An 18,669-nucleotide genomic window follows, 5' to 3' on the forward strand; every position below is an offset into this window, starting at 1 on the left:
CAATTTCTGGGTTTTGCCAGACTGATGCATATTCTGCACAGAAAACTAGATATGTTCAAGTCAGGATTTACACAAAGTTGTACAAAAAGAATGGTTTTATACCCTGCCAAACTGCAAGTTGTTTTGGGTGGCTGTGAATATTTATTTTGTAGTTCTGAGGCTGTGTTACTGGAAGATTTGAAACCAATTGTATTTAGCGAGTGATGTTGCCTACAAATGTGGCTCTTAATTTAAAACCTTTATTTTGAATTTATCTGTTCCGGTAATTAAGATTGTGGAGGTTCCAGGGAAAGCGGCAGCTAGCTAACTTTCCCTTGACAGGACACAGATACAGCCCTCTGATCAAGAATAGACAGTCCAGGCAGTGAATCTTTGAAAACACAAGTAATATTTATTTAGAAATGAGTGGTTCCAGTAAAAGAATAGAGATAGATAAAATAAGGTTACAGTTAAAAACGGAATGAAGCGACGCGACAAATAAAAACACAACCCTACAATAATAATTTCAATTTAACTCTATGGCATATAACAATATGATCATTCACTTAATACTCTATACCTTGTAACAATATAATAGTTAAACACGTAACAATATATTAATTAACCGGTCAATATTAAATACTTAAAACTAAGCATCTAGGAAGCGCTGGCTTGGTGGTTACTAAATGGGTAGGAGCAGATCTCACTCATACACAAAATCCAACTTTACTTACAGTTGCAGCCCATACATTCTAGGGGATGGTAAAATAAAAGGAAGATTGGACTTACAAGGGCTTTCTTAACAATCCCTCTGAACCGTCTTCGAGGGCCTTCCGCTCGGTCTGTGTTTTGGGAGCGCTGGTAGCAATCTGTGCCGCTGTTCAAGCAGCTGCCCGTTCCACTGAGGTGAAGCTTCTCCTCAGGGAGCAGATACGGGAGGTAGCTGCTGCAGTGGCCTCGGCTGGCTGGGTGGCAGAAACGGTCATTGCCAGGGGCAACCTTGGAACCCTGAGTGGACTGCTGTTACTGCTGCTGCAAGACCTGCTTGGGAACGACGCTAGCGAGCGCGGGTTGCGGGGTTGTCGTGGCCGCTTGGGAACGACGCTAGCGAGCGTGGGTTGCGGGGTTGTCGTGGCTGCTTGGGAACGACGCTAGCGAGCGCGGGTTGCGGGGTTGTCGTGGCTGCTTGGGAACGACGCTAGCGAGCGCGGGTTGCGGGGTTGTCGTGGCTGCTTGGGAACGACGCTAGCGAGCGCGGGTTGCGGGGTTGTCGTGGCTGCTTGGGAACGACGCTAGCGAGCGCGGGTTGCGGGGTTGTCGTGGCTGCTTGGGAACGACGCTAGCGAGCGCGGGTTGCCGGGTTGTCGTGGCTGCTTGGGAACGACGCTAGCGAGCGCGGGTTGCCGGGTTGTCGTGGCTGCTTGGGAACGACGCTAGCGAGCGCGGGTTGCCGGGTTGTCGTGGCTGCTTGGGAACGACGCTAGCGAGCGCGGGTTGCGGGGTTGTCGTGGCTGCTTGGGAACTGCGCTAGCGAGCGCGGGTTGCGGTGCTGTTCTAGTTGCTTTGCTAGGATGGAAAGGCCATTAGCTCCTTACAGAAGCCGTTGCTATGGCTTGTGGTGCTGCTGCAGTAGTAGCTGCTTTGTGAGCGATGGCCGCCAGTGAGCATTGTCTGAGGCTAGCGAGTGCTGTTGATGCTGGTGACTGTGGGTCGTTAGCTTTCTTACCCAGCAGAGTTCCACTGGCGTGATTTGCAGCGCATTAGCTATAATTTATTATCGTAATTCAGCCAATCTGCTTTCAGGGATTTGCATATGCTAAATTATGTCATGTGTACCAACCTGACACTCAAGCTCAGCCAATCAGGTTTTAGAGATTAGCATATGTTGATTGTATGCTAATTAATCATGTGTCCTAGTAGCTCCTCCTCCTCTCATAGACTTCTATGGGCTCAATATGTTCCTATGGAGTTTTGCAGCTGAACAGCTACTTCCTGTTTGAAAGTCCCATGTATTCCTATGGGCTTCAATGTATCCCTATGGGATTTTGCTGAGTCATTCCCCACAGGAAGTGGAATTATTACATCATAGGCAATGGACTCCTGTGTGCCCTAGAAATGGGATCTCTCACTATATTACATCAGCCTACAGTCACCATTACTAGATTTTCTAATTTAAACTATTCTTAATTTTTATTTAATTACAGATTTATTCCTAAAACTAATTACTGTTCTGAGCATTCCAAAAGGTCCTGATACGATCACCACTCCTTTTACGTTCAATTAAGCAGCTTATAATTTTTCCAAATTTACGCCCTATCCTGAAGTTTTTCTGCAAATTTCCAATTTAAAGTGTTTTAAGGCATTTCAGGCAACTGAGACAAAATCTCTGGTCACAGCTGGAGGAGCATATTTACAGCTATGGTGGTTCCTCCCAAGGGTTTAGAGGAGGACTCTCTCAATCTATCTTCCAGTGAAGAATCCCCAAAGAACTCCTTCTCGCCTAAGCTCTTGAACTTGGAATCATAGTCCTTTGAATTTTTAAAAAGATGATAATTGGGGCTGCATAAGAGAATTCGGACCAAAGGCCTCTTAGAGATCTACTGAATTTTAGATTTTTAATTTTGTTGCGGGCAATGATCATTGTTCTGAGGTTACATTTGAATAAATGTACCATGTATTTTAGAATATGTACTATTGATAGGGTATATTTATATGAAATATTTTAACTTCCCTCTCCAATTTTTCTTTTCTTGAGCACTCGTTTGCTGAAGGTAAATGGTCTTTGTGGTTCTTGGTATAAATGTAGCTTGTCTGGATTCTGTGTGTGTATTTTCTAATTTTTTAATTAGACACTCTGAACAGCCCAAGGAGGCGACAAGAGAGCCCTAGGTACTGAAGAGAATAAGGGATTTGGGCAATCACATGGAGTCCTTGCCTGCACACGCATAATGTCACTGGTAGCCCTAAGTAAGGGCAACAAAAGGGGCATCTGATGCCTCCAGCTACCCACATGGGCCACTTGTTACTAACTCAATGGGGCAGGGAGGAGGGGAATAAAATACAGCCCCAGCAAGGGATGTGAAGAACACTATATCTACTGAAACAGCAGGGGCAGGAGGTATTTGGAGAGGCAGGAAGCAATTACCTGAGTTGGGACTTGGTGAGAACTGCAGCATTAGCCGCCCTACTTTTGAGAAGAGTGAAGTGGGATCTTTAATGACCTCTGTTTTGGGTCTCTCATGAAAGACATCAACAAAAATGCCCCTCAAACAGCCTGCCGGATTTCAGATCCAGTAACTGACTCAGAGGAAAGAGTGCTGCCTACCTTCAGTTCTTAAGCGCTATTGGTTTTTCAAGATATTCCAAGGTTCTAATCCACAGTAGGGAACAGCTGCCTGAAAATTGTATTTTTTGTTGAGTTTATTAAAAAAAAGTCTGAAACCACAAAACCCTTCATGGTTCTAATAATACTTTTGCCAATCAGCGCTGAAAGAAAAAAAAATCAGTCCAGGACTGAGCACTATCTTCCCTTATTCAGTCATTTCAGTATTTTTTAAAGTCACTGAGTTATATAACCACTTGAACAAACAGTAGTTATTAAAGCAGCTTTAGTTACAGTGGTGCGTTTGCTGGCACCTACTGTATTATAAGCACAATGTTAATTTTTATCTGCTATAGTACTTGCTGGCATTACCAAACCCTCTCTCCAAGAGCCATCTTTTCTTTTCTAAATCCTTTTGCAAATACAGGAATTCACTGTGCCTTGAAAGCACAGCTTTTTATTAGGCATAATGCAGAGAAGCGTCACTCCAGTAACAGCTGGAGGAGTCATCCAGCGTTAGCCAGGCACCACACTGCCTGAAATGCCTTGAGACAGAGGAGCGATATAAATGCTGCACCAGTCAGTTACAAGGTGGAACATTTGCTTCCTCCAGTGTGTGGACAACTCTGCTGGCTGGTGGGGTGGGAAGTGGGTCCCTTACTCCCATTCCATCCTCAACTTCTTTGAAGAGTGTGGAGTCAGTATAGCTACTAGGGGATCACATCTGTATGGAGGCATAAGGGAGGAGGTTTCTTGTCTCCTATGTCCATGTGGTGCCAGATGCAAACTGCCCACAGACTCTTTCCATGCAGGCAGTCTAACGAGCAAACCTAGAATTCCTGCTTCTGAAGTGGTTAAGTCATAAACTTCTTTCTGCAGAAGAATTTGCCCAGTTTCCTGGTTTCACTGGATGACGTTGGCAGCATGGGGGTGGGGAAGGAGAGCATGAAGAAGAAACAATTGGCCAAACTACTGAAGATGACAATTAAAAAAAGAAAAGAAATCCAGGAACAAAAACTGACAAAAATTCAAGTTAGGAAAGAACTGCAGCTTGAACCATATGCCACGAATGCTTTTATTTAAACACAGAAAAAACAGCACAGCACTCAGTAGGCCAGAGAGCTGTGGAAAGTCATTTATTTCTGCGGGCTACAGATTAATTCCTGGCACTTGCAGTTAGACTGTGATTCATAACCACAGTGACTTCAGATGAGGTTCAGGCTGCACTTTCAGTAAGAAGTGACCGCTCCTAGGTGACTAAACACCACTGAGCTGACGTAGTAGATTTGAGGAATTTTTATGAGGGAAGATGATGCCCCATGTTCCCATTGGTTACATAAATTCCCTTCTTGTTATATTAGTGCCACGGAGAAAAGCAGTCCTCAGATCTCTCGGTGAATAGGTAGGTGCCATTCCATATGTGTGTAAGTATAGTGATTCTGATGATGCACAGTACTTTGGGCTAAAGCAGGGCTTGAACTGTAGTTCAAGCAGTGGAATACATGGTGATCACAGGGGGTCCATGGCAGAATCGTCCTTTAGGGGAAGCCCGTTTGTGATGTTCCCAGAAGAGATGTGGCCCAAAGCACTGTGGGAGAAAAAAATATACGATAAAAAACGATACCCAAATGGTAAAGGTTGCTGTGGCTTTGTACCTTGTAATACTGGTAAACCTACATCTGCTGAAGTGAGCTCCCAGTTTTCATGTTTTCAGCAAACTTGGTTGAGGCTGCTCTATGCAGGTTCAAATTAGCAACTGAGCTGTTCTCTCAGCCATGCTCTACTCAGAACAATACCTACCAGTTAGAAACCATAGATGCGTTATAAATCTCAAGCTCCCATAAGGCGATGCCATGAATCATAGAATCATAGAATATCAGGGTTGGAAGGGACCCCAGAAGGTCATCTAGTCCAACCCCCTGCTCGAAGCAGGACCAATTCCCAGTTAAATCATCCCAGCCAGGGCTTTGTCAAGCCTGACCTTAAAAACCTCTAAGGAAGGAGATTCTACCACCTCCCTAGGTAACGCATTCCAGTGTTTCACCACCCTCTTAGTGAAAAAGTTTTTCCTAATATCCAATCTAAACCTCCCCCATTGCAACTTGAGACCATTATTCCTCGTTCTGTCATCTGCTACCATTGAGAACAGTCTAGAGCCATCCTCTTTGGAACCCCCTTTCAGGTAGTTGAAAGCAGCTATCAAATCCCCCCTCATTCTTCTCTTCTGCAGACTAAACAATCCCAGCTCCCTCAGCCTCTCCTCATAAGTCATGTGCTCTAGACCCCTAATCATTTTTGTTGCCCTTCGCTGGACTCTCTCCAATTTATCCACATCCTTCTTGTAGTGTGGGGCCCAAAACTGGACACAGTACTCCAGATGAGGCCTCACCAGTGTCGAATAGAGGGGAACGATCACGTCCCTCGATCTGCTCGCTATGCCCCTACTTATACATCCCAAAATGCCATTGGCCTTCTTGGCAACAAGGGCACACTGCTGACTCATATCCAGCTTCTCGTCCACTGTCACCCCTAGGTCCTTTTCCGCAGAACTGCTGCCTAGCCATTCGGTCCCTAGTCTGTAGCGGTGCATTGGATTCTTCCGTCCTAAGTGCAGGACCCTGCACTTATCCTTATTGAACCTCATCAGATTTCTTTTGGCCCAAACCTCCAATTTGTCTAGGTCCTTCTGTATCCTATCCCTCCCCTCCAGCATATCTACCACTCCTCCCAGTTTAGTATCATCCGCAAATTTGCTGAGAGTGCAATCCACACCATCCTCCAGATCATTTATGAAGATATTGAACAAAACCGGCCCCAGGACCGACCCCTGGGGCACTCCACTTGACACCGGCTGCCAACTAGACATGGAGCCATTGATCACTACCCGTTGAGCCCGACAATCTAGCCAGCTTTCTACCCACCTTATAGTGCATTCATCCATCCCATACTTCCTTAACTTGCTGACAAGAATACTGTGGGAGACCGTGTCAAAAGCTTTGCTAAAGTCAAGAAACAAAACATCCACTGCTTTCCCTTCATCCACAGAACCAGTAATCTCATCATAAAAGGCGATTAGATTAGTCAGGCATGACCTTCCCTTGGTGAATCCATGCTGACTGTTCCTGATCACTTTCCTCTCATGTAAGTGTTTCAGGATTGATTCTTTGAGGACCTGCTCCATGATTTTTCCAGGGACTGAGGTGAGGCTGACTGGCCTGTAGTTCCCAGGATCCTCCTTCTTCCCTTTTTTAAAGATTGGCACTACATTAGCCTTTTTCCAGTCATCCGGGACTTCCCCCGTTCGCCACGAGTTTTCAAAGATAATGGCCAAGGGCTCTGCAATCACAGCCGCCAATTCCTTCAGCACTCTCGGATGCAACTCGTCCGGCCCCATGGACTTGTGCACGTCCAGCTTTTCTAAATAGTCCCTAACCACCTCTGTCTCCACAGAGGGCTGGCCATCTCTTCCCCATTTTGAGATGCCCAGCGCAGCAGTCTGGGAGCTGACCTTGTTAGTGAAAACAGAGGCAAAAAAAGCATTGAGTACATTAGCTTTTTCCACATCCTCTGTCACTAGGTTGCCTCCCTCATTCAGTAAGGGGCCCACACTTTCCTTGGCTTTCTTCTTGTTGCCAACATACCTGAAGAAACCCTTCTTGTTACTCTTGACATCTCTTGCTAGCTGCAGCTCCAGGTGCGATTTGGCCCTCCTGATATCTTTCCTACATGCCCGAGCAATATTTTTATACTCTTCCCTGGTCATATGTCCAACCTTCCACTTCTTGTAAGCTTCTTTTTTACGTTTAAGATCCGCTAGGATTTCACCATTAAGCCAAGCTGGTCGCCTGACATATTTACTATTCTTTCGACTCATCGGGATGGTTTGTCCCTGTAACCTCAACAGGGATTCCTTGAAATACAGCCAGCTCTCCTGGACTCCCTTCCCCTTCATGTTAGTCCCCCAGGGGATCCTGGCCATCTGTTCCCTGAGGGAGTCGAAGTCTGCTTTCCTGAAGTCTAGGGTCCGTATCCTGCTGCTTACCTTTCTTCCCTGCGTCAGGATCCTGAACTCAACCAACTCATGGTCACTGCCTCCCAGATTCCCATCCACTTTTGCTTCCCCCACTAATTCTACCCGGTTTGTGAGCAGCAGGTCAAGAAAAGCACCCCCCTAGTTGGCTCCCCTAGCACTTGCGCCAGGAAATTGTCCCCTACGCTTTCCAAAAACTTCCTGGATTGTCTATGCACCGCTGTATTGCTCTCCCAGCAGATATCAGGAAAATTAAAGTCACCCACGAGAATCAGGGCATGTGATTTAGTAGCTTCCGTGAGTTGCTGGAAGAAAGCCTCATCCACCTCATCCCCCTGGTCCGGTGGTCTATAGCAGACTCCCACCACGACATCACTCTTGTTGCACACACTTCTAAACTTAATCCAGAGACACTCAGGTTTTTCCACAGTTTCGTACCGGAGCTCTGAGCAGTCATACTGCTCCCTTACATACAGTGCTACTCCCCCACCTTTTCTGCCCTGCCTGTCCTTCCTGAACAGTTTATAACCATCCATGACTGTACTCCAGTCATGTGAGTCAGTCCAGTCATGATGGTTAGGAGAGAAGAGACCAGCTGAAGAATAGGGTGGGGAAGGGCTTCTTCCCCAGATGGGGAATCTTGGGGTATCCAATGTGATACTAACATATATTTCTAGTCTTTCTGTAAACCCAAGGCTAAACTGATATTAGCTGCTGCTGTTCATGGTGCAGATGTTCTTGTTCAGCTCTATTCTTAGCCTGGTTCCTAACCCACAGTCTGCAGTATGACATGTGACTTTCAGAAGAAGCACTCAACTGAGACAGCAAGAGGAAAGAATGAGATATTTCTTCTTTGGAGAATACCATTAGACAGAGGAGGAGGAAAGAGCTCTGAGTTCTAACTTAAGTTAGAACTTAAACCAAACTTTTGTAAAGAATAAAGAATATTTTCCTCACTAAATAATAATGAGCCTGCAATACTGTTGTTCTGAGACATATGGTTAAAATTTTCAAACACACCTAATGACTTAGGCTCCAAAGTTTCATTTAAAAAAGTTCCTGTAGGTTCCTAAATGCCCAAGTCTTTTCTGAATATGGGATTTTGACTCCTTAGTCATAGAGGCACTTCTGAAAATGTAACCTAACTTATAGCAGGAACAGAAATGGGGGGTACGAGAGGGATCTGGGACTCAAATGACCTGGATTCAATCTCTGGATTTGTCAGTGACTTTTTATGTTGCTACAGGCAAGTCATTTAATCTGTGTCTCATTGTCCCCTTTTTACAAATGGGGAATTTTTTACACACTGTTCTGTAAAGTGCTTTGAGATCCTTGTGTAAATATGGCAAAGGGATGCAACCCTGTATGGGGACATATGATTTAGGGTATGTCCAGGGTGAATGCACTGTCATTGTTCTGTGGAGAGGAGGAAGGCCTTCTCCGCCCTCTGAGGTGAGCAGCCACCTCCTCTCACTTTCTCAGAGGGAAGTGACAGTTGGAGGAGAAGAGGGGCATGGTTGAAGGATAGAGGCAGGCAGTGTGGGAGCCTGAGAGAAACAGAGACTCTGTCAGTAAACTGAGTCAAACAGGGAGCAGCCAGAGGGATGGGGGGGAAACCCCGACTGAGAGAAACCGAGAGTAAGTGAGAGGCTAAGATTGGGCAGGAAAGATAGATATGCAGATGAGGGTTCTTTTAGTTTAAAGGTGGCTGGTCAAGTCAGTCCACATTGGATGGTGTGTTCCTGAGCATCCCTTCCTCTTTGTTCCTAATCATCGGTTCCAGTCATCTCCTATCATTGATTCATGTGGCCCTGGAGATCTGGAACAGGAGATCCAAAGGTCCTTCTGATCCAGTGGTTTGGTCTAACGTGCAGTCACGCAAGCAAGAATCACTGGAGTCGAGTTCATCTCTTCAGGAAGTCATGAGGCATTTTGAGGCTCAAAGACTACTTGGGTGCTAGACAGCATCCAGTGAGATATTTGGGGAAAGGGGAACCTTAAATCGGAAAAAATAACCTATAAAATAATAGCCTGTGTATACAAAGATAGCTATAGGAATATTTCTTTATTTAGAGGATTATATTTAGTTAAGTACACTTAGCAGTAAGTTATGGTGTGTGTGTATATTTGAACCATTATAAATTTATTTATTATATGTATTAATCAATTTAATGTTATTGTAGGGAGGTGGAATCGAGTTCTGTTTGTTCTAGTTAATAAAATCCTCGTTTTTTTGACAAGCAGTTGTATTATCTTGGCTACCATTAAATAATCCTTTATTATGATGTAAAACCTGCCCCCCCTCACCAGCTCTCTCCTGCTGTTTAAATTATACTACCACTGTGATGGATCATTACTAAATCTTGTTCAGTAGTTTGGGGACATGGTGACCCTCAGGTGTATTACAAATTATAACACAATAACCCTCCTCTGAGAGTTCTGTTTACACTTGCATGACAGTCACTGCATAAGTGCAAGGTATTTTGTAAACCCAAAACTGTTTTATCTTGATGAGAGCATGACCAACAAACAAATCAGTGCCTCTTAGGCCCCTTGGAGGAGCTTCAGAGCAAAGAGAGAGAAAGAAGTTGGGGGTATAATTGGGAGGCCCCTGTCATGTGGCTGGAGGATGTTTTGACTTTCTGTATTAGGTAATCATTGTAATTTTACCCTAGGGAGGCCGCACAGATGTATATTCCTTTCATTAGGGAATGAGAGGTGCTTCCCTTGTGAGACGATCTCTCCTATGGTGGAGTTAGTTGCTGGGATTTCAAAAGCAGATTAATCTCAACGTTCAGCTAATCAAACATGTCTCTGTGCTGTGTGTTTTGCTGTGGCTGCCCTTTTCCTGAGCTCCCGGATTGCTAGAGCTATGTCAGTTTAATTATTGGACTGTGAAGTACCAGCTGTCATTCACTACAGCAAACAACTGAGCTAGCAAAACAGTCATGAGAACTTGTTTACTTAGGATCATTTGTCCACTTCTTTGCATTCTTATTTATCGCTGAAGTCCCTATTATGATTGACTGTGGTTTATTTCAAAGGAAACCTCTGTTTTCCATTTAGTTCTAAAATGTTCTAATTTTTTAATCATGAACAACATTTTTATGTACTGTGGGCCAAACTTTACTGTCCTTAGGTGAAGACAATGCATGGTGTAGCTGAACAGGGAGTGCAGCATTTGGCCCTGTATTTGGAATTAATAATTTAGTAAAGTGTTTCCTGGAAGTTTCACACATGGCATCACATACTAAAGAAATGATAATATGTAAAAACTTATTTTAGGATAACCACACCATTAGCAAGGGTTGTATATAAAGCAGTTTCTCCATATTAATGATAGGCAAACCTCAAAAGGTTTGGGGCTTCTGGTCAATCAGATAAGGACACTACAGCTTGCATATTTACCTAAAGTTTATTTTAAATATCCAAAGCTTTTAGGACTAAGTGCATTATAAACTACTGTGGAAAGTTAGCTTGGGTGTATTCAATATATGAGAAATGTATACAACATGTGTTGCTTGTCTTATGTCCCAGTCCTATGATCAGACCCCTGTAAAGGGCCATGTGGAGTCCCACTGAAATCAATGGGGCTCTGCATGGGCTCAGGGGTTGGCTGGCATGGATCTGATTGCAGGGCTATTGGGTTGGGGGATTTCCTGTGTGCGTGAACACTACCTAGTACACCAATGGCATATAAAAAACTAATTTTAACAATTTCTATTAATGAAAGAACTGTAGCACCTAGTTCTATTGCGCTATACCTTGAACTCTGATCCTGCAAGTTACAATGCGTGAACGTACTTGCATAGAGCCCCTTTGACTTCAGTGAGGCTTCAGGTGAGTTGAGGGGGTTCTGCCCATGTTGTAACTTGCAGGATCAGAGCCTTAGGTATTTCTAAGGCACCTGTCACCTCTCTATCTAATCTTTGTGGTATCTCATTGATCAGCACGTATATATGTAGATAAAACACATACATAAGAATTAAAGGCAGCTGACAATTAATATTCTGACTTACAGACCTTGTCTCAGACTGTGCAAATGGGCACCATAAATTATTCCTCTTCATCTGTGTTTGAATAATTGGATCCTATTGCTGGCCATAAATGGGATGATTAGCTTTTTAAAATGAGTTTTCCCACATTTTTCTGGTGTTTAGTATTTCTGAATGTATTTGATTTTTTTTTTTTGGTCATTTGGAAAGAGAGCCCTGGGCTGAAAAGAAAACAGCTTGTTGTCTTCATTATTGATGGTCCATATGAAACATTGTGACTAGGTTAGTGCTGGCACTAAGATTTGTATTGGTCTGGCTCTGCAGCCAGAATCACATACTGTACCTTTTTGAGTCCAATAGCACGCTCAGGTTATTACCATATGGAACAAATACAAGTGAGGTTCGGTTTGTAACACAGGGCAGGCATGTTTTGATAGGAGACGACAAGGAAGCAACACGGCCCATAGTAGCAGGTGTTATTTCTTTCAAAAATGTTATTCTCCCTTTTTTTTAAAACTGCAAAATGCTATACAGCAACCAATCTCAGAACTGTTAAAATAACTGAGCATGCCCAGTGCTGGTTTGGTGTGGTTGGAAAGCAAGCCGGCCCTTTAAAAGGGATGTACCAGAGGAACAACAAATCCAGACTGCTCAAAGTCACTTCATTGCCTGGGTCCCTTTTCTGCAGTAGAACTGCTACTCCAAATCTACTGTAACTGCAGGTGTGATTATTCCTGCTAGTTTATTTTAGCCCAGTAACGCTGCTGTTTGGCAGAGCTGTACTTGCAGAAGCAGAAACAAACATAACTGAGCACAGAGCCTTGTCTATGAATGTTTTATGAACATGTGTGTGTGGAGGCGGCAGCAGCCTGAGGCAGTCTTTTGTGTTGTTGGAGGCTCTCCGTTCCCTGTGAGCAGCAACAGCAGTGGTGATCGTAGAGAAAGGCAGGGTTGGGTTTGGTTTGAAAGTCATACGGGTAAGATAGATATGGTCATTTTGTATAATTTTACATTCTTTTGCCCAAGAACTGGGTGGTGGTCTAAATACTCCGAGCTGGGTTTTTTCCCCTCCCTATGCAGATCAAAAGATTTTGTAACTTTTTTTTTTTTTTACTGTTCAGAAGTAGATGTGATCCTCATCCTACTTCTGTCCCTTTTGGCTGTCTTTTTCTCTTTCAGCCTCTCTCTAAAAAGGAGTAAGAGTGACTGTGACCTCCCAATTGCTGTGACCTCCCCAATGCCAGTTGGCATACTGTTGTCATGATGTATACCCCAAAGGTGGTATGTAATATGTCATTGGAACACTAGTAACTCAATGATCATTAATGTTCTTGTGTGATATATGTACATCCACACAGGCCCTTACAGATATGTGCTGCAAATGTGTTCTTAAAGTGTATGTGGCGAGCAATGCCTAAGCCACTCTTGTTCCAGACAAGGGAATATGGTTCCACCTGCTTGAACGTGTCGCCAATGTAAATTAAGCAAGGTGTGACCAAAGGCAAAGAAAAGCACATTGACATGCATAGTAAACAAAGCCATCAGAAGAGTAAGCAGGGAAAGCTGAATGCTTAACATATGGAGACTGTACCCTAGGAAGCCTTCCTGCCTCTTGAAGCAGGGTCAATGAACTTTGGGAAGACAGCATGGCATCTACACCTCAACAAGAGAGAGATGCATTGGCTGGGTTTACTTTCCAAAGAATAAATTTCTAAGGTTCACTGGGACTATGAAAAGAGAGGATTATCCTTTACTGGGCAGAGACATATGGCCAGGGCCCTTTTACAGCTGAGAAAAGTGCATCTGGGTTGAAGTCTCCGGGAACTGACTATAGGTGAGAAACCTGGTTAGGCAAAGATTGGAACTTGCGGAAGTTAAATTTTAGTCTTAGAAGAGTATTTTTACTTTTGTTTGTTTGTAACCATTTCTATCCTTACTCCTTCTACCTGATGTACCTATACATGGATATATCACTTATACCCATGACTTGTTGTTTAATAAACTTGTTTTAGTTTTACTATAAACCAATCCAGTGCCTGGATTGAAGGGAAGGGTATACTAACTCCAGTTAAGCTAACAGGCTGCAGTATATTGTTTCTTTAAAGGAGCAACAAACATAATGACTTCTGAGGCTCTTCAGTAGGGGGCTGGACATCACAGGACAGATGGTTTTGGGGAAATTTGGGATGGGGAGTGTGTTGGCATCACTCTGTAAAAAGTAACGGCAGTGGAAGCCAGGATGTGACCTGTCCGTGTCAGGGCTGTGAGCCACAGCAGCATACTATTGCAGGCACCCATAGTTGCAGGGCAGGCTGTGACACAGGACCTTGCTGGTCTGGGTTGAACCCCAAAGCGTCACAACTGGTAAACACTCTCCTGCTGCAATGTAAATTCTGCAGCATGGGCTGACCATGGAAGTGGTGTTGCTTTTCCAATTTTCAAGTTTATTGACAATATTGTTGTAACAGCAAATTAAGAGCCTGGTTATGTGTTCCTTGTGCATCCAGAACTCCTATTCACACAAATGGGAATTTTACGTGTTCCAGGAATATAGAATTGAATCATAGGCCAGTTTAAATGGTATTGGCACTATGCCACACAGCCAGTGCTCTGGTTTGCCTGTGATGGCATGTACAAATCTTACACTGGGCCAGGGCAGTAAGGGGTTAATGATTTGACCTGCAGGCAAATGATGGCTTCACCCCACAACGCCTGCCAGAAATGCCCAGACTTGGGGAAATAATCAAGAGAGGAACAGAAGACAAAAGGGAGGATGCAGGCTTCAGCAGGCTGGCTGCCTTGGAAGGGGGAGGATTTCTTTTGTGGTTCTGAAAGGGATCAGGGGCCCTGAGGCCCAAGAGCTACAGGGTTCTTGGGAAAGAGAAGCTACAAGCTGTTCACCCCTGTGGCGAGTGGGAAGTCAGGCCAGATTCCTATGAACTAAGGGAGACCAGCTGTAAATGTTTTTTTTCCCTTTTGAGTTGAATGTTTGAAGGTCTGTTGAATTGGAGAGATTCTTCAGGCCTCGCTGAGGGAAAGGGAAGAGAGGTTTTGTTTGCCTCTCAGGAGCTGACTCCTGTCCTTTCCAGACTTCAGGTATTGACCTTTTGATTTTTATTTCATTTAAAGAGGGGTTTCCCCCTTAGCTTATGCTGAGATGGGTTTTCTTTCTAGCTATTGCTGTGCTGTTTGGCTTTTCCCTGAAGTGACTCCCGCATACATGGTACTCGGAGTGGGATTTTTTACCAAACTTCCCCAAGGGCGAAGGGGAAGTGTTGCCCAGCGTCAACAGAATGGAGATCTAAAAGTGGCTGGTAGAAAAACAGTCCCAACCAGAGCGAGGCAACATTTTTTTGTGCAAATCATTAATTTGCTGAAAAATGCCTAGACAATTCACGAATTTGGGTTGATTTTGGTGAATTTTTTCAATTGAATCAAATATTTTTCCCCAAATGAAATGTTTTGACTCTTTGTTTCAGAAACCTATTTTGTTTTGGAATTTCACTCAATTTTATTTAAAAAGTTTTTTTAAAAAAAGATTAAAATGGCCATTAAATGTTTCATTTTGGGTTGAACAACAAAATGTTTGACCTGAAACCATTTTTTTTAACTTTTTCATTTCACCTGAAAAATAAGATTATTTTTGGTAGACCTGATCCTATTTTTTTTCACTCCAGCCACTAAACTGAAATATCAATTATTTGCACAGCTTTAGTCCCCAACAGCAACAGCACCCAAAGCTCAGTGGCAGCAGTGGGCACTCAGCAACTCTGAAAATCAGGCGGTAAATGTCTCCGGTTGAGCACTCCAATTGGGGGTACCTAAAATTAGTGAAGAATTGAATTTTTTTCATTAAGGGAGTTGCTGTAGGTCAATGGCTAAGGAGGAGACAAGAACCCAGGACTCCTGATTTCCAGACCCATGCCCTATTCACACGAACCTTCGACTCTAAGGCTGAGAATTTTAGTCCTAGGTTCTACCCCTCTCCACCAACTCACATACCTCTTAGTGGTCTTCTGAGGTGGAGAGGCAATGACTTTTACCAACCCACCTCCTGAACTCTTTGAGAAGTGTCCACCCGTCCCCCATTTATAGCAGCAAGATCAATAATTGCTCCTGTGCTCTTTCTGCAACAGCTCTTATCTCAGTCTGGGGGATCTCCGCCCCAGAGTAAAATAAGGGCTACTAGATACTTCGGGGGAATTCTGCACCACTGCGCAATGCAGAATTTTTCAGAAATTAATGTGTGCGCAGAATTTCCTTTTTTCCCCCACAGAAAAGGGCTGCAGAGATGTTGGCCATCAGTAGGGGCTGCTGGACCCAGCAGAGCCCAGCTCGCAAACAGAAGACAAGGAAGGGGGAGGGAATTGGAGGGTTCCCTGCAGCTGCCGTTCCCAGCACACCCTGAAGGAAGGAGGCGGCAGCATGCAGGAAACTCCATGCAACCCCAGGACCCATAATCAGGTTATTTCTCCCTCTGGATCCTTGAGCTATGGGAGGTAGAGAGTGTGAATGTCTGGGCGGGGTGGGGGCTACAGCTGGCCTCTGGGGACTAGGGGGTGTGAGTGTCTGGGCTGGGGGCGGGGGCTGTGACTACGTTCTGGGGAGGAGGGAGTGTGAGTGTTTGGGCTCTGGGCGGGGGCTGTGACTAGGTTCTGGGGAGGAGGGAGTGTGAGTGTCTGGGCTGGGGACGGGGGCTGTGACTAGGTTCTGGGGAGGAGGGAGTGTGAGTGTCAGGCCCCCTGGCTGGGCTCTGGGGAGGTGGGGGCAGAGAAACAGGAACTGGGTTGTCGTAGGGGTTTCTTTACCGCTCTACTCCTAGTGGAATTTTTTTGTGTCTGTATTGCTACAGACAGACTTGCTGACCTGTATTTTGAAATCAATTACCAAAATAATTGAAACTGGCATGATTATGTAGTGCTATTTTGACAAATAAAATTTGCAGCATTTTAAAATATTGTGTGCAGAATTTCTAATTTTGGGGCACATAATTCCCTCAGGAGTAACTAGTAGAGCCAGCTGCAGGACTGGAGCAGCGTATTCTGGTCTTGCAAGTGGAGAATGGCAGGGTGAGCTCAAGGCCATTCTTCCAAAAATGCTTCCTGTGGATTGGGAGAATAGTAGGCGTAGGTGACTATACCCTCCTGCAAAATATGTCTAGTGAGGTAGGCTAGCTGGCTAACCTGAAATGCTTCAAGAGGTGCTTATATAAAGATCACCAGCCTCTCCTCTGCACCACTGGTGAGTACAAAAGGTAAGCGAAAAGGTGCTGGGGCCTCCTGAGTGAAGCGGACATATGGAGTGAAGCATCCAAGTGAGTTGAATCTATTTCTAGGGCATTACTGGGGTTTGTAGGATTTGGATCAGTTTCTTTGTGGTTCCCACAAAACCACACTTAGCCTTAGTTAACAATGTGGTGCCTCAGGGATCATTACTCAGACCTCTGGTGTTCAATAATTCTCTAGCAAGTGGGGTTAAATAATGAAGTGGTGACATTTCCTGACAGTGCACAATTATTTAGGTTAGCTATTGCAGCCGGTACTATGGACGATTGTGAATAATTCCAGAAAGACTTAATAAAATTAGGCAACTGGACATCATGGCAGCAGACTGACCGAAATGAAATCTAGTCAAGGGCAAAGTTATGCACATCAAGAGCAATAATTTAAAACACTGTACATAATCCTGGATTACAAATTAGTCAAAACTTCTCAGGAAAAATATCTAGACAACAATGTGAGTAGTTTGAGTGGGAAGCCAAAAAAGAAAATTCAGCTATCTTAAACAAGATGCAAGGGATTTTAGTAGCATTATATAAAAGCCAGTGCACTTTCTCCTTGCATTAGTTTTGGTCATCTTGTTGCAAAAACCCATGCAGAAAAATTCAAAAGGTAGGCAGCAAAAATGAATTGAGGCATTTAGAAATTTGTTTTGGGGAATCCAGATTTAGCTGCAAGAATTAGGTATAGAATTTCCACTCCTGGAGTGGAAATAATATTGGGAAAATATTGTCTGGGAGGGGCAACAAAGGCTGTTGTCATGTGGCACATGATTTGGGGGTAGGTGGTGCAGGGGAGAAGACTGAGGAAAAAGTTATTTGTTATTTATTTGGATGTCAGTAGCACCTAGAGGCCCCAATCAAGATCACGACCCCGTTGTCTTAGGTACTATTCAAACACATAGCAAGAGACAGTCTCTGCCCTGAAGAGATTACAGTCAAAATAGACATGACAAACACAGTGGTGGGAGGAGAATAAAAGAAAAAGTCACCTGCCCAAGGTCATCAGCAAAGCTGGGGCTAGAACCCATGTCTCCTGACTTCCAGTCCAGTGCTCTAGCCATGGGAGAATGCTGCTTCCCCCCACTACCTGTATGCATTATATGGGAGATGTCTTTAACATGTTGTTCTGTTTCCTGGAATATTTAGGTAATGTTACTTCTCATAAAATGCAGAAAATATAGGGAGAAGGCTGAAAATCTGAGCTTTTCACTGCCATCTTGTGCCATACTAAAAAGGTATAAAATGGTGGGAATTCATACCAGAGCAAGAGCCTGGATTTTAAGCCTCATTATTGATTTTCTGACATTAATGTAGATTCTGTGTGTCATTTGAATAAGCTTGTGATAGGTTCGTTTGTTCTGACTCTCTTTTACAGCTGTAATCAAAGGAAAAAATGAAAAAAGCATGAAAGAGAAATGTTGATCCAGCTGATTGGGATATGACTCCTTAGCTGTTAGTCCATTATGGGTCTAATCCTTAATATGTGCTCACTGTAATATTCATGAAGTGTGTCCTGTTAGCTTAAAAGGAGTATTTCCTATGGAGCTGGAATGGGCTAGCATGAAATTAGAAACATTTTACATGCAATTATGGATTTACCCAGTTGAGCCATTACTGACTGTTTTGCACAACATTACTGACTGCTTTGACTGAAATGTCAATGAAGTGCCTATTACGATCCATTGAGTGACTGCAGCTGATGTTAGTATGACAGACCCATCCCAAAGAATTGTGGATCAAGGCCTAAAAGGTTCTTACAGACTGAAGGGTTAAACTCAATTTGTCTGTTTTCAAAAATCTTCTGGGGCAAGTTCAAATCTTGCTTACATGTGTACACCCCACTAACTTCCATTTAGAGCCTGGTAGAGTTAACTCTGGTAATTCAACAGCAGATTGACTTCAGCTGCTGGCCTACTTCAGTATATTGACTCAAGTACAGTTGTATAGATAAAACTGAGGGCAGAATTTGACCTTTTATAGTCTTTGGATTATAGGTGGGGTTGATAGTGCTGCTTGTTATTAAAGATGCCTAACACTTCCCATTATAATTGGTGTATACAGT

Source organism: Chelonia mydas, chromosome 11, assembly GCF_015237465.2.
Source record: "Chelonia mydas isolate rCheMyd1 chromosome 11, rCheMyd1.pri.v2, whole genome shotgun sequence".
Classification (NCBI taxonomy): Eukaryota; Metazoa; Chordata; order Testudines; family Cheloniidae; genus Chelonia; species Chelonia mydas.